At 34.7% G+C, this 12,859-nt stretch overlaps 16 non-coding genes and 3 pseudogenes across 16 annotated transcripts; 1 reads left to right on the top strand and 18 right to left on the bottom strand.

Moving 5' to 3' along the window:
- Positions 1–683, top strand: part of LOC113279360 — a 1,903-nt pseudogene extending 1,220 nt beyond the window's left edge.
- A 487-nt stretch (positions 684–1,170) lies between these two features.
- On the bottom strand, positions 1,171–1,285 carry LOC113284918. The gene has a single exon (XR_003328445.1). It is a non-coding gene; the product is annotated as a small nucleolar RNA Z278 (small nucleolar RNA).
- Positions 1,286–1,558: 273 nt separating this feature from the next.
- On the bottom strand, positions 1,559–1,702 carry LOC113285066. The gene has a single exon (XR_003328574.1). It is a non-coding gene; the product is annotated as a small nucleolar RNA snoR135 (small nucleolar RNA).
- Positions 1,703–2,391: 689 nt separating this feature from the next.
- Positions 2,392–2,483, bottom strand: LOC113285001 (annotated as a pseudogene).
- Positions 2,484–2,780: 297 nt separating this feature from the next.
- LOC113284712 lies at positions 2,781–2,905 on the bottom strand. Its single transcript, XR_003328336.1, has one exon. It is a non-coding gene; the product is annotated as a small nucleolar RNA SNORD14 (small nucleolar RNA).
- Positions 2,906–2,998: 93 nt separating this feature from the next.
- On the bottom strand, positions 2,999–3,107 carry LOC113284913. The gene has a single exon (XR_003328439.1). It is a non-coding gene; the product is annotated as a small nucleolar RNA Z103 (small nucleolar RNA).
- A 161-nt stretch (positions 3,108–3,268) lies between these two features.
- On the bottom strand, positions 3,269–3,410 carry LOC113285064. Its single transcript, XR_003328572.1, has one exon. It is a non-coding gene; the product is annotated as a small nucleolar RNA snoR134 (small nucleolar RNA).
- A 180-nt stretch (positions 3,411–3,590) lies between these two features.
- On the bottom strand, positions 3,591–3,702 carry LOC113284997. The gene has a single exon (XR_003328517.1). It is a non-coding gene; the product is annotated as a small nucleolar RNA Z152/R70/R12 (small nucleolar RNA).
- A 125-nt stretch (positions 3,703–3,827) lies between these two features.
- Positions 3,828–3,942, bottom strand: LOC113284922. The gene has a single exon (XR_003328450.1). It is a non-coding gene; the product is annotated as a small nucleolar RNA Z278 (small nucleolar RNA).
- Positions 3,943–4,029: 87 nt separating this feature from the next.
- On the bottom strand, positions 4,030–4,117 carry LOC113284905. The gene has a single exon (XR_003328431.1). It is a non-coding gene; the product is annotated as a small nucleolar RNA Z223 (small nucleolar RNA).
- A 396-nt stretch (positions 4,118–4,513) lies between these two features.
- LOC113284946 lies at positions 4,514–4,636 on the bottom strand. Its single transcript, XR_003328469.1, has one exon. It is a non-coding gene; the product is annotated as a small nucleolar RNA snoR86 (small nucleolar RNA).
- A 142-nt stretch (positions 4,637–4,778) lies between these two features.
- On the bottom strand, positions 4,779–4,873 carry LOC113284986. Its single transcript, XR_003328506.1, has one exon. It is a non-coding gene; the product is annotated as a small nucleolar RNA snoR1 (small nucleolar RNA).
- Positions 4,874–4,981: 108 nt separating this feature from the next.
- LOC113285030 lies at positions 4,982–5,088 on the bottom strand. Its single transcript, XR_003328544.1, has one exon. It is a non-coding gene; the product is annotated as a small nucleolar RNA snoR97 (small nucleolar RNA).
- An 89-nt stretch (positions 5,089–5,177) lies between these two features.
- On the bottom strand, positions 5,178–5,292 carry LOC113284926. The gene has a single exon (XR_003328454.1). It is a non-coding gene; the product is annotated as a small nucleolar RNA Z278 (small nucleolar RNA).
- A 45-nt stretch (positions 5,293–5,337) lies between these two features.
- Positions 5,338–5,434, bottom strand: LOC113284974. Its single transcript, XR_003328495.1, has one exon. It is a non-coding gene; the product is annotated as a small nucleolar RNA Z157/R69/R10 (small nucleolar RNA).
- Positions 5,435–5,467: 33 nt separating this feature from the next.
- Positions 5,468–5,611, bottom strand: LOC113284931 (annotated as a pseudogene).
- Positions 5,612–5,680: 69 nt separating this feature from the next.
- Positions 5,681–5,770, bottom strand: LOC113284899. The gene has a single exon (XR_003328425.1). It is a non-coding gene; the product is annotated as a small nucleolar RNA Z223 (small nucleolar RNA).
- Positions 5,771–6,197: 427 nt separating this feature from the next.
- Positions 6,198–6,319, bottom strand: LOC113284949. The gene has a single exon (XR_003328472.1). It is a non-coding gene; the product is annotated as a small nucleolar RNA snoR86 (small nucleolar RNA).
- Positions 6,320–6,505: 186 nt separating this feature from the next.
- On the bottom strand, positions 6,506–6,599 carry LOC113284991. Its single transcript, XR_003328512.1, has one exon. It is a non-coding gene; the product is annotated as a small nucleolar RNA snoR1 (small nucleolar RNA).
- Between the last annotated feature and the right edge of the window lie 6,260 nt (positions 6,600–12,859).

The raw sequence follows: 12,859 nt of genomic DNA, 5'->3' as shown, positions 1-12,859 counted from the left end.
TGACCCTCACGTGTCGCTGTTGTCGGAGTACATTCAGTCGGGAGACGAATGAAGCGAATCTTCTCGAGTGAGAGCAACATTTCAATCTCATCATCATTATTAGCAACTTTATTCTTGGTCCTCCAATAAAGATCACCCCCGCAAAAGGTGGCTTGTCTATATAGAGTTCTCGAGACTCTAGTGACCATTCGGCTAGGAAAAGGAGAAGAACCCGGTGGTGGTGAGATATCAAGAATACTAGTAATTATCTTTCTCCATGACATGGTTCCCAGTGTAATAACCATGCAAAGAAACTCGTTGTTGGCTTTTGAAGCAAAAATAATGACAGCCTTGTATACTTTTGAAAATGAATCATAACCAAAACCATGATACAAGTGTATGTATGATACCATAAGTATATATGAGAGGACAAGTGAATCACCCCTGATCGGGTTAAGGATAGTTATGTAACAATAAGTGTCAGCAGGTTTACCGACTAGCTTTATACAAGGTAAACCATTGCAAAAGCCTACTAATTCATATATACGCCTCGGGTTATTTTGACCTGAGATAAGTCTGATAACAACCTTTTCTCGTTCTAATAGACTGAACCAGTAATTACTTTCTATACCGCCTCTCAATAGATTAAGTATATTAAAGACTAGAAATTGTTTATTTTTGTTTTGAATGTAATGAATAGCTGAAAATCTAGAATCTTTAAGGATTGAATTGTACCATAACTTACTGACGCAACAGCAAGCACCTAGAGTCCGGGCTGGTAATCTGGTCAGAATGCTTTCAATCACCAATTCCTCGGGAAGACAACCAACTGTTCCTCTTTCCATCCCGTTCTGCTGCTCCTGCTTCTCCTCTTCACCTTGACCAATTTTTAGTTGAAATGATCCTTTCCCTCCATTAAAAAATGCAATGAAGGAATTCAAAATGGAGTGCTGCTGATTCAACAACTTGTTTCCCTTTTTCACAACTACTATTGATCAATCTTTTTCTTCAAGTGTTTATTTGTCAAGCTGTTTCCTTCTTCTTTTTCTCAAAGTCTCCTCCGTTAATCTACGATGTTTTGTTGCTCAGTATCATGGAGAACGGGAACGGGTCCTGGGAATAAGATAAAATGACTGCAAAGTAGTAGTCAAAACGAAACTTAAAAAGATAAAATGACTGCATTAGCAAAATGCCTCAGAAATATCCATTAATTTCATGTGAAATGCAATTTCCCCAAGGGGTTCTCCCTGTAAACAGGGTCTCAGTTCCACTACATCTCAGGTGATTGGACAGAGTCATCATGAGCATTGGCGATAAACACATGTAAATACGAAAGTTATTATATAATGTATATATAACAGTGCTCAGACAGCCGAGGGTTTGTAATCAAATAGTAAGGTGAAGTGCCCCAATCAGAAACAACTCTAGTCCACAATAGTATCATCACTGAATTTTCAGGTCACTATAAATAGTACACACACATATCTCTGCATTTTAAAAATACCCCCAAAAACTATCAAAAAAAACAAAACCACAGTGAATAATAAAACTGAAAAACACAAGACCAAGGAAAAATTACAAATGTGGAGAAAATGATTGTTGATAAATCAATAGATTATATGAAACTCAACTGCCCACCTTCACCAAAAATCAGTTTCGCAGATAACTCTTTCGGATAAAATGCATTTAAAGCACAACTCCGATACACACATATCTCTGCATAATAAATTCATTAACTCTAAATTGTAATCAATAATACTAACTGAATAAATAATCATTTGCAAACAGCAACCTTTCTTTGTAAGTGTGTTTCTTTGTAAGTTGATTGATTTGCCAAAAGCACCAATGATTCTCCCCCAAAGCGACCAAGTTGGCCTAGATTTTACATTGAAAATAACATGTCCACCACAGCGCTTCGAAAATAACCAGAAACAAAAACAAGTTATTAACTTGTTTTTGTTTCTGGTTATTTTCAAAGCGATGTGGTGGACATGTCATTTTCGGTTTCATTAACATTAATCAAGAACTGCATATAATCTTCAAGATGTTGGTCTTTCTACAAAGGATCCAAATGTAAAAGTTTACAAAAAACCCAACACAAGAGGATACAAACAGAAAGACCAAAAAGATTTTGCACAACTTTTGAGCTCATCAGGTCTTTTATGAAAATGTCACCTGTAAGCCTTCGAATGTGCTATCCGAAAAAACTAATTAGAATTAAAAGATTACACGAGGAAAATAAAGGAACAGATTTTTAATGGATATCATGAGAGTATTATCTTTCAACCACATACAAAAATATTTGAGGTTTGGGGTTTATATCATAAATCTAAAATGTAAAATAGATGTGTGCTTTTTGCTTATCATGAACAAAATATAAATGAAACATAAAAAGGAATCTATAAAGATACTTGAGCTCAGTGGAAGGAGAAGTCGTTTTTGTTAAAGGCTCACGGCAAAGATTTTTAGGTACACTCCCGTGTGCTTCAACTCATAATTGAAAACTAATTTGATTCCTATTTTCACAATCCATTGAAAACTCATAAGAAAAAGATAATTTTGATGTAAGATTTAGGCTTAGTGTGTGTAACTTTACAATATCATTGATGAAATCTAACTTACACATCCGCTAACTACAAAATCTATCATCATATACGAAGTTTTTGTACAAAAAGTTGTCGTTGAAATGAAAAATATAAGCAAGAAATTATTTTCATGAAAACTGTCAAATGTAATTTACTCCATTATGATGGATCTGAAGATCAATAAGTTAAAAGTTACAAAAAAGAGTTTTATCAAAATGTTTCAGACATCCAAGGAAGGAATAAAGCAGCACTAGCTCTCAAGCCCTGCGAAAGGCGAAAGCTCTCAGTCGGCAACTGCGAATGTTCTTGAGAAACAAGCCTTAGATTTATCATCATAAACATTGAACAACAAATTCTATTCAACAGAACACAAATCACCATTTTCGAACTATCATAATGAACAACAAGTGTTTCATAATGCGAGGAGAAAAAAGATGGATCAGAGTACTGGCTTGGAAAACCTCCTCTGTTGAAAAAGAGATTTAAACAAAACGCACACTATAATCTTAGTCGATCAGCTGGGGAAAGGATCATCACTTCCATCTTATAAATCTCGTCAATAAAGCAAGTAATCAGGAAAACTAGGGAAAGGAAACCAATGCAGTCACCATGGGTAATTTAACTCTAACAATATTCATAACTTGCAAAAAACAACTATGATTCTGGTGAATTTCAGTCAAAACAAAGAAATTGTAAAACTGCAAAAATCTGGCCGTTATTTTGACACAAATAAGCTGTTAAAGAAACTAAGCAAACCTGCAACACTAAACAGCATAAATATAGCACGAGCATTGGGGCTTTTTTCATCATCGCATACTTCAGAGAAGCCCGGGGTGCAACATGCAGTTAACATAGCTTGGCATATGACCAAAGGAAAAGTATTATATTCCCTGAGCAAACTAAAGCACAATATCTGCCAGACGTTCAGTTCATTCTAAACTTAACAAACTAAATAAATAAATGTGTAATTAACGTCAATAAAATATAAATGAAACAGAAAAAAAAAGGAAATCTATCAAGATACTTGAAGCTCAGTGGAAGGAGAAGTCGTTTTTGTTAAAGGCTCACGGCAAAGACTATTTAGGTCTTTTCCACTGCCCTATACACACTCCCGTGTGCTTCAACTCATCATCGCATCAATATCAAGATTGATTCCTTTTTCACACGAGAAACAAGTAACACAAGTAACATCGAGTCACAAGTAACATCGAGTGAACAAAGCTTAAAAAATTGAAACCAAATTGAAAGGACAAACAATAAAATGCCTCAGCTAGATCCATTGATGTCATTTGAAATATAGCTTCGCCAAGGGGTTCTCCCTGTAAACAGGGTCTCAGTTCCACTTTACCTCAATTAATTGGATAATATCATCATCGGCTTCACAATTAATAGAATAGATGATGTGACATTATCAGTCTGTATTCAGTGAAAATATGCCATACATAGAAAGCATAATAAAAAGAAAATTAGACTCAGATATATTTCAGCTCTCTATCAAGAATTTTCTGAAGCAGAACTGGCATAAAGCTGTGTATAAGTCATCACTGCCAAAACTCCACAAATAAGATTCAATTACACAATGTCTTCATAATGCTAGATGAAAAACTCTTTTGTTCACTAAAAAGCATGACAGGCAATGGTTTCCAATCTACAACAGAGTAGTAACTCACCACAGAGTAGTAACTCACCAAATGTTTACCTATAAATTTTATCCTAGGTTCTGCCAATGGAATTGATATAATACTACATAGGTAAACAAAAAGCAAAAAGCTAATGCCCCTAAGGCCTAAAGAAACATAGCTAACTTGGCAATATACCTGTGTCTTCATTGTTGGATACTTGATCATGTATCAAGAAGATTGAGAACTAGATTATATGGCACTTAAAAAATGTCACCAGTCATGATTATTGTCTACCTGATAAAAAAAATTAATGAATAACAATAAAGAAATGTATCGACTTGTTCGAGGCCTTGTTCAAAATTGAGGTTTCGATAGGCACGGAGAATCGTTTCTTATTATTGCCAACCTTCAATGCAAATGTTACGCCATTAAAATTAGACGACTTTGCTCTGCAAATTGGCTTTTTTATATGAACCATCAGCTTAGCTGTAGGGCTTAGGTGTGCCTGGGTTAAAAAATTACCTGACTGAAAACGTGAGGCTATAATGACAAAACTATAATGACAAAACAAGAGGAACATAAGGAGGAGAAGGGCTCAGAGAGTTGCTAACTGTGCTCAAGGAAGAACTTTTTGAAGGTTCTTCTCATACAAGAGGTGTCAGAAATATAGCATTGATCATCGTTGCCCTTCTAATAAACTTCTTCTAATAAATCATGAGGAAAAATCATTTAAGAGTGATACGTTATTCAAATCCACATAAACCCAAGCTTGGATTTCATTAGCCTTGCATGAAATAATATAGTGTTGTAGTTTAACTGCGGTCTCGTAAATTTCGAAAGAAGAAGCTGATAGACAACACACACTTTATGAGCTTTTTCAGTCCACATGTCAACCAGTTATTGTGAAATGTAGAATAGTTAAAAACTCAATCATGGTGAAGAAAGCAGTAGTCAAAACTAAACTTAAAAAGACAAAATAACTACATTAGCTGCCTCAGAATTATCCATTAATTTCATGTGAAATGCAATTTCCCCAAGGGGTTCTCCCTGTAAACAGGGTCTCAGTTCCACTACATCTCAGGTGATTGGACAAAATCATCATCAGCATGGCAATAAACACAGGTACATATGAAAGTTATTATATATTGTATAGAAGTGCTCAGACAGCCAAGGGTTTGTAATCAAATATTAGGGTGAAGTGCCCCAATCAGAAACTCTAGTCCACAATAGTGTCATCACAGAACTTTCTAAGTCAAAAGATCAAAACCCATATACAAAAATGCCTCAGCTAGATCCATTGATGTCATTTGAAATATAGCTTTGCCAAGGGGTTCTCCCTGTAAACAGGGTCTCAGTTCCACTATACCTGTAAACAGGGTCTCAGTTCCACTATACCTCAATTAATTAGACAATATCATCATTGGCTTCACAATTAACAGAACACATGACATATCAGTCTGTATCCAAATACATATTAAAAAAAATGAAAAGAAAACTAGGCTCAGATATATTTCAGCTCTCTCTATCAAGAATTTTCTGAAGCAGAACTGGCATAAAGCTGTGTATAAGTCATCACTGCCAAAATTTGACGAAAAAAATTCAAGAACATAATGTCTTCAAAACCCTAAACGCTTATTCACTAAAGAAGCATGCCAGGCTACGGTTTCCAAGCTACAACAGATTATAACTCACCAAATGTTCCCAAATCGACAATGCTTATAAACTATCATAGGTTCTGCCAATGGAAATGTAAACAAAAAGGCCCCTAAACAAACATATCAAGAAGATTGAGAACTAGATTATATGGCACTTAAAAAATGTCATGAGTAATGCCCATCTCCGGCAGGATTCGAAGCCCAACATATTTCAAATCTGTCTCCTTAACACTAGGAGATATGACCTTATGCAACAGTACAGCTAATTAAGAGTAACAATCACAAATCTAACTATTATTGTCTGCCTAATAAAAAATATTTAACGAATAACAAAGAAAAATTGAGCATTGTAAAGAAATGTATCGACTTGTTCGAGGCCTTGTTCAAAATTGAGGTTTTGATAGGCACGGAGAATCGTTTATTATTATTGCCAACCTTCAACCAAATGTGACGCCATTAAAATTAGACGACTTTGCTCCACAAATTGGCTTTTACAACAAAAAAAAAAAAAAAAAAACTAGGCAGCATTAGCAATCACTAAGAAAGTATATCCTCAATCAGCCAGAGAAAAAAGAAAAATTATAGCTATGACTATCTTAAGATCTAGATTTAACTGAACAAAATAGATTTTTGCAAAGAAAACAAAGAAGATGAGCAGGAGGAGGACTCAGAGAGTTGCTAACTGTGCTCAAGGAAGAACTTTTTAGGGTTCTTCTCATACAAGAGGTGTCAGAAATATAGCGTTGATCATCCTTGCCCCCTCTTTAAACTCCATTAGATCTTCTTCTATAAACCTAAGCGAAGAAATACATTTTCTCTTTCGGCGGCTGCTCTATAAGACGAATGAGGTTATGATGGTGAAGTGCTTTTTATATAGTAAAAATTTCTGACCTAGTTAGGCAAGTCCGGACTTGCCAAGAATCCTATATTTGGCATGCCACCCATAGAGCGCCATAGTGTTAACGCGATTCTAAGATTTTGTATCTCGACTGCACAATCATTGCCGCTCGGAGCAGACTCTCCTGCCAACGATATCCCTAAATCATGTATAACCCATTTTAATTACAACTAGATTTTTATTTTTCCTTTGAAGCATATCTTTGTGATGTGGCTTCGTCTATCCCATCGTGCATTTTTGATTTGTTGTGGCTCGGCTTCGCCTCGCCCTGTCCATGCTTAGGATTTTTTGATTTGGTATGGTTTGGCTTCGCCTCACCCCGTCCCAATGCATGTTTAGGATATTTGATATGGTGTGGTTCGGATTCGCCACGCCGTGGCGATGCATTTTTGATTTGGTGTGGCGCGGCTTCGACTCTCCCCGTCCCGATGTATTTTTAATTTGGTGTGGTTCGGCTTCGCCTCGCCCTGTGCCGATGCATGCTTACGATTTCGCCTCGCCCTATGCCGATGCATGCTTAGGATTTTTGATTTGGTGTGGCTCGGCTTGGCCTCCCGTCCCAATGCATTATTAGGATTTTTGATTTGGTGTGGTTCGAATTCGCCTCGCCCGTCGTGATGCATTTTTGATTTGGTGTGGCGCGGCTTCAATTCGCCCCGTCGCGATGCATTTTTAATTTAGTGTGGCTCGGTTTCGCCTGACCCCGTCGCTTAGGAATTTTGATTTGATGTCGCGATGCATTTTTAATTTAGTGTGGCTCGGCTTCTCCTCGCCCCGTCCCATCCCGATGCATTTTCAATTTTGGTGTTGGGTGATATACTTTCTCTTATGTATGATGTTCCATAAGAGAATTAAATGCATACAATTAATAACAACATCTTCAATGGGTAATAATGCCATCCCCATTATAACAACATTCTCTGATTAGTAACATTTGGAAAGTGGTGTATGATCTTGAGCGCGGTCTTAGAAATGCCAGCATTACGTAGTTTTGCTAATAACAACTATTAAATAGTACTCCCTCCGTTTTTTTTAATAGATTGGTTTTTATTTTAGAGAAAATTAAGGAAATTAAGAGAATCAATCATTGAAAGTGGTCTTCATGACACTTGTCAATAAAAGAAGTGAAGTGAAATGGTCCCGATAATACTTGTCAGTAAAATAAGTAAAGTGAAATGGTCCATAAACACTTGTCATCAAAAAAAGTTAAGAGAAAAATGGTCCCAGAAAACTAAAGTAACATTTCACTTTCCCAATTAGAAAACCAGTCTATTTTTTTTAAACATTTATTTATAAAAATCAGTCTATTATTTAAGAAAACGGAGGGAGTAATATATATATACAAAGGCCAAAGCCTTCAGGACATGAGGAGATATCATGCATGTGGAAGAAAAATCTTTCTTAACTGTGTGATAGAAAAATGAAGAAAGCAAAGAAAGAACCTCTTAGAAGAGGTGATTACAATTTTTAATTCTTATTATTTAGGTGCAAACTAATGCAGTTTCACAAACACAACTATTGACCATATTGTTGATTGTCCTGTTTTCCCAACTTTTTTTGCTCATGTATTATGTTGATTGGCCTGTCTTCACCACCTTTACAATAGCTCCTGCTGCTTAATTTAAGTATTGAGCTAAACTCTGTTTAGTGATGAAAAAAGTTACCGAAAGAGAACCATTTTATATGCATTGTAACCTCTTTGCATTTCAGATACAGAAGCCACTGCATCATGATCAGCACAACCCTCCTGGATCCTCCTCATTTAGCTTTGTATCGGTGGTAGACTTGCAGCATCAAGCTCCCTAAAAGGATCCTGTGTTGTCATTCAAAAGCATATTGGTATAAGATACCATGTCCATACCATCCTAATTAAATATCTGAATCTTACTATAAAACCATTAGCATCATGATAGAGTTTGTTTAAATATTGATCCTCGTGGAGAATTAAACAAAGGAAAAATTTCAGCACATAATGCAGGTCATCTTATTAGTCAAAAAGCAGGCATAAGAAGATATCCAGAAGTTTCATTTGCAGAAAGGGATTGTATATCAACAATGGAAAAGATACTAAAATACTAAATGCATGCTTACTATCTCCTCAAGCATATACTAAATTAGAATCCAAGAATACAGCTAAAGAACGAAATCAGCGAACACAAACTGATTGAATGGTAGGAATGAGATTCAGCAGTAACAGACTAAGCTCCTCTTCTAGATCCATGCTTACTATCTCCTCAAGCATATACTAAAGTAGGAATTACCAATAGGTACCATTATAATGTTCTTAGTTAGTGGCAGGTCCACCCATTAAAGCCCACTGATCAGAGGTCCATAATTAAGAGAAAACATGAAAATGGACCAAATTTTTTAAGCCCAGGTCCTGTACACGTGCGGGACAAATTGTGCGAAATTTCTAAATACCTAAACTACCCTTCCAATCCTACATATATTAAAGCAGTCTATTTCAAAGTTTCTAAAAAAAATTTCAGCCGATTATTCTTGGGAAAATTCTGCTCTCTTTCTTCTTCTGGATTTGGGACTAGGGTTTCTGAAGATTTCTTCTGCGATTTTTAACAGGTATGTTGCTTAATCTTTTCGTTTTCTTCTTTCTGCTACAGTTTAATGGAGATAGGTTGTGTTCTGTTTTTTTTTTATGATTCTTGTTCGTCTTTATTCAGTTATTTGGTTAGATTGTTAAGTTTTTAGTTTATTTTAGCTTTCGATTTGATTATATTTTTGTTTTCTTTTCAAAATCAGTTTTGTTTTCACTTTCAGATCGTATTATCCAGCAGTACATATATGACATACTCATTGTTTCTGCTACAGTTTTTGAATCATTATAAGATTTGAATTTTGGATCATGGAGATCGGTTGTGTTCTGTTTGTTTTTTTATGAATCTTGTTCGTATTTATTCAGTTATTTGGTTAGATTGTTAAGTTTTTAGCTTATTTTAGTTCGATTTGATTATATTTCTGTTTTCTTTTCAAAATCAGGTTTGTTTTCACTTTCAGATCGTATTATCCAGCAGTACATATATGACATACTCATTGTTTATGCTCTTGGATTCTGTTTCTTGCATAGATCTTTCACTTTTTTTAGTTTGACCCATCAGTACGTATGTGAAATACCGTATTACGTGCTTCGATTCTGCTGTTTCTCCTAGATTCTTAATTATTTTTTGTCATGCAGTTGATTTTGTAGTTCATGAATCTGCAGTACATATATGGAATACTCATAGAAACTGCTCTTAGAATCTGTTTCTTGCATAGATCATGGAGATCGGTTGTGTTCTGTTTGTTTTTTATAAATCTTGTTCGTATTTATTCAGTTATTTGGTTAGATTGTTAAGTTTTTAGCTTATTTTAGTTCGATTTGATTATATTTCTGTTTTCTTTTCAAAATCAGGTTTGTTTTCACTTTCAGATCGTATTATCCAGCAGTACATATATGACATACTCATTGTTTATGCTCTTGGATTCTGTTTCTTGCATAGATCTTTCACTTTTTTTAGTTTGACCCATCAGTACGTATGTGAAATACCGTATTACGTGCTTCGATTCTGCTGTTTCTCCTAGATTCTTAATTATTTTTTGTCATGTAATTTATTTTGTAGTTCATGAATCTGCAGTACATATATGGCATACTCATAGAAACTGCTCTTAGAATCTGTTTCTTGCATAGATCATGGAGATCGGTTGTGTTCTGTTTGTTTTTTATGAATCTTGTTCGTATTTATTCAGTTATTTGGTTAGACTGTTAAGTTTTTAGCTTATTTTAGTTCGATTTGATTATATTTCTGTTTTCTTTTCAAAATCAGGTTTGTTTTCACTTTCAGATCGTATTATCCAGCAGTACATATATGACATACTCATTGTTTATGCTCTTGGATTCTGTTTCTTGCATAGATCTTTCACTTTTTTTAGTTTGACCCATCAGTACGTATGTGAAATACCGTATTACGTGCTTCGATTCTGTTGTTTCTCCTAGATTCTTAATTATTCTTTGTCATGCAGTTGATTTTGTAGTTCATGAATCTGCAGTACATATATGGCATACTCATAGAAACTGCTCTTAGAATCTGTTTCTTGCATAGATCATGGAGATAGGTTGTGTTCTGTTTGTTTTTTATGAATCTTATTCGTATTTATTCAGTTATTTGGTTAGATTGTTAAGTTTTTAGCTTATTTTAGTTCGATTTGATTATATTTCTGTTTTCTTTTCAAAATCAGGTTTGTTTTCACTTTCAGATCGTATTATCCAGCAGTACATATATGACATACTCATTGTTTATGCTCTTGGATTCTGTTTCTTGCATAGATCTTTCACTTTTTTTAGTTTGACCCATCAGTACGTATGTGAAATACCGTATTACGTGCTTCGATTCTGCTGTTTCTCCTAGATTCTTAATTATTTTTTGTCATGCAGTTGATTTTGTAGTTCATGAATCTGCAGTACATATATGGCATACTCATAGAAACTGCTCTTAGAATCTGTTTCTTGCATAGATCATGGAGATCGGTTGTGTTCTGTTTGTTTTTTATGAATCTTGTTCGTATTTATTCAGTTATTTGGTTAGATTGTTAAGTTTTTAGCTTATTTTAGTTCGATTTGATTATATTTCTGTTTTCTTTTCAAAATCAGGTTTGTTTTCACTTTCAGATCGTATTGTCCAGCAGTACATATATGACATACTCATTGTTTATGCTCTTGGATTCTGTTTCTTGCATAGATCTTTCACTTTTTTTAGTTTGACCCATCAGTACGTATGTGAAATACCGTATTACGTGCTTCGATTCTGCTGTTTCTCCTAGATTCTTAATTATTTTTTGTCATGCAGTTGATTTTGTAGTTCATGAATCTGCAGTACATATATGGCATACTCATAGAAACTGCTCTTAGAATCTGTTTCTTGCATAGATCATGGAGATCGGTTGTGTTCTGTTTGTTTTTTATGAATCTTGTTCGTATTTATTCAGTTATTTGGTTAGATTGTTAAGTTTTTAGCTTATTTTAGTTCGATTTGATTATATTTCTGTTTTCTTTTCAAAATCAGGTTTGTTTTCACTTTCAGATTGTATTATCCAGCAGTACATATATGACATACTCATTGTTTATGCTCTTGGATTCTGTTTCTTGCATAGATCTTTCACTTTTTTTAGTTTGACCCATCAGTACGTATGTGAAATACCGTATTACGTGCTTCGATTCTGCTGTTTCTCCTAGATTCTTAATTATTCTTTGTCATGCAGTTGATTTTGTAGTTCATGAATTTGCAGTACATATATGGCATACTCATAGAAACTACTCTTAGAATCTGTTTCTTGCATAGATCATGGAGATCGGTTGTGTTCTGTTTGTTTTTTATGAATCTTGTTCGTATTTATTCAGTTATTTGGTTAGATTGTTAAGTTTTTAGCTTATTTTAGTTCGATTTGATTATATTTCTGTTTTCTTTTCAAAATCAGGTTTGTTTTCACTTTCAGATCGTATTATCCAGCAGTACATATATGACATACTCATTGTTTATGCTCTTGGATTCTGTTTCTTGCATAGATCTTTCACTTTTTTTAGTTTGACCCATCAGTACGTATGTGAAATACCGTATTACGTGCTTCGATTCTGCTGTTTCTCCTAGATTCTTAATTATTCTTTGTCATGCAGTTGATTTTGTAGTTCATGAATCTGCAGTACATATATGGCATACTCATAGAAACTGCTCTTAGAATCTGTTTCTTGCATAGATCTCTCACTTTTTTTAGTTTGACCCATCAGTACGTATGTGAAATACTGTATTTTAATACTGTTACATCTTTGTGACATTTGCAGGTTCAAAACATGTCTGATGCAGAGTGTTCCAATCCAAATACCTACTGATATGCATACATTTATTATAATCATCATCATTTTGCTCACCTGGTTACTTTTAATCTAATATTGATGACCTGAAATTTCTTATTTGTGAAAACTGGAGAACCTTGAACCCTTCTGAGATTATCATCACTTATGTTGAGAATGGTGTCAAAGTGCCTGTGATTGCTGACTTTGCTGTGTTTTTGCTCCTTTTCTAGTCTTACCCTTCAGTACTTATGTGAAATACTGTAATATGTCTTTTGATTCTC

The sequence above is a fragment of the Papaver somniferum genome, chromosome 5 (genome assembly GCF_003573695.1).
Source record: "Papaver somniferum cultivar HN1 chromosome 5, ASM357369v1, whole genome shotgun sequence".
NCBI classification, from domain to species: Eukaryota; Viridiplantae; Streptophyta; class Magnoliopsida; order Ranunculales; family Papaveraceae; genus Papaver; species Papaver somniferum.
This window is presented reverse-complemented; position numbering and strand designations above follow the sequence as displayed.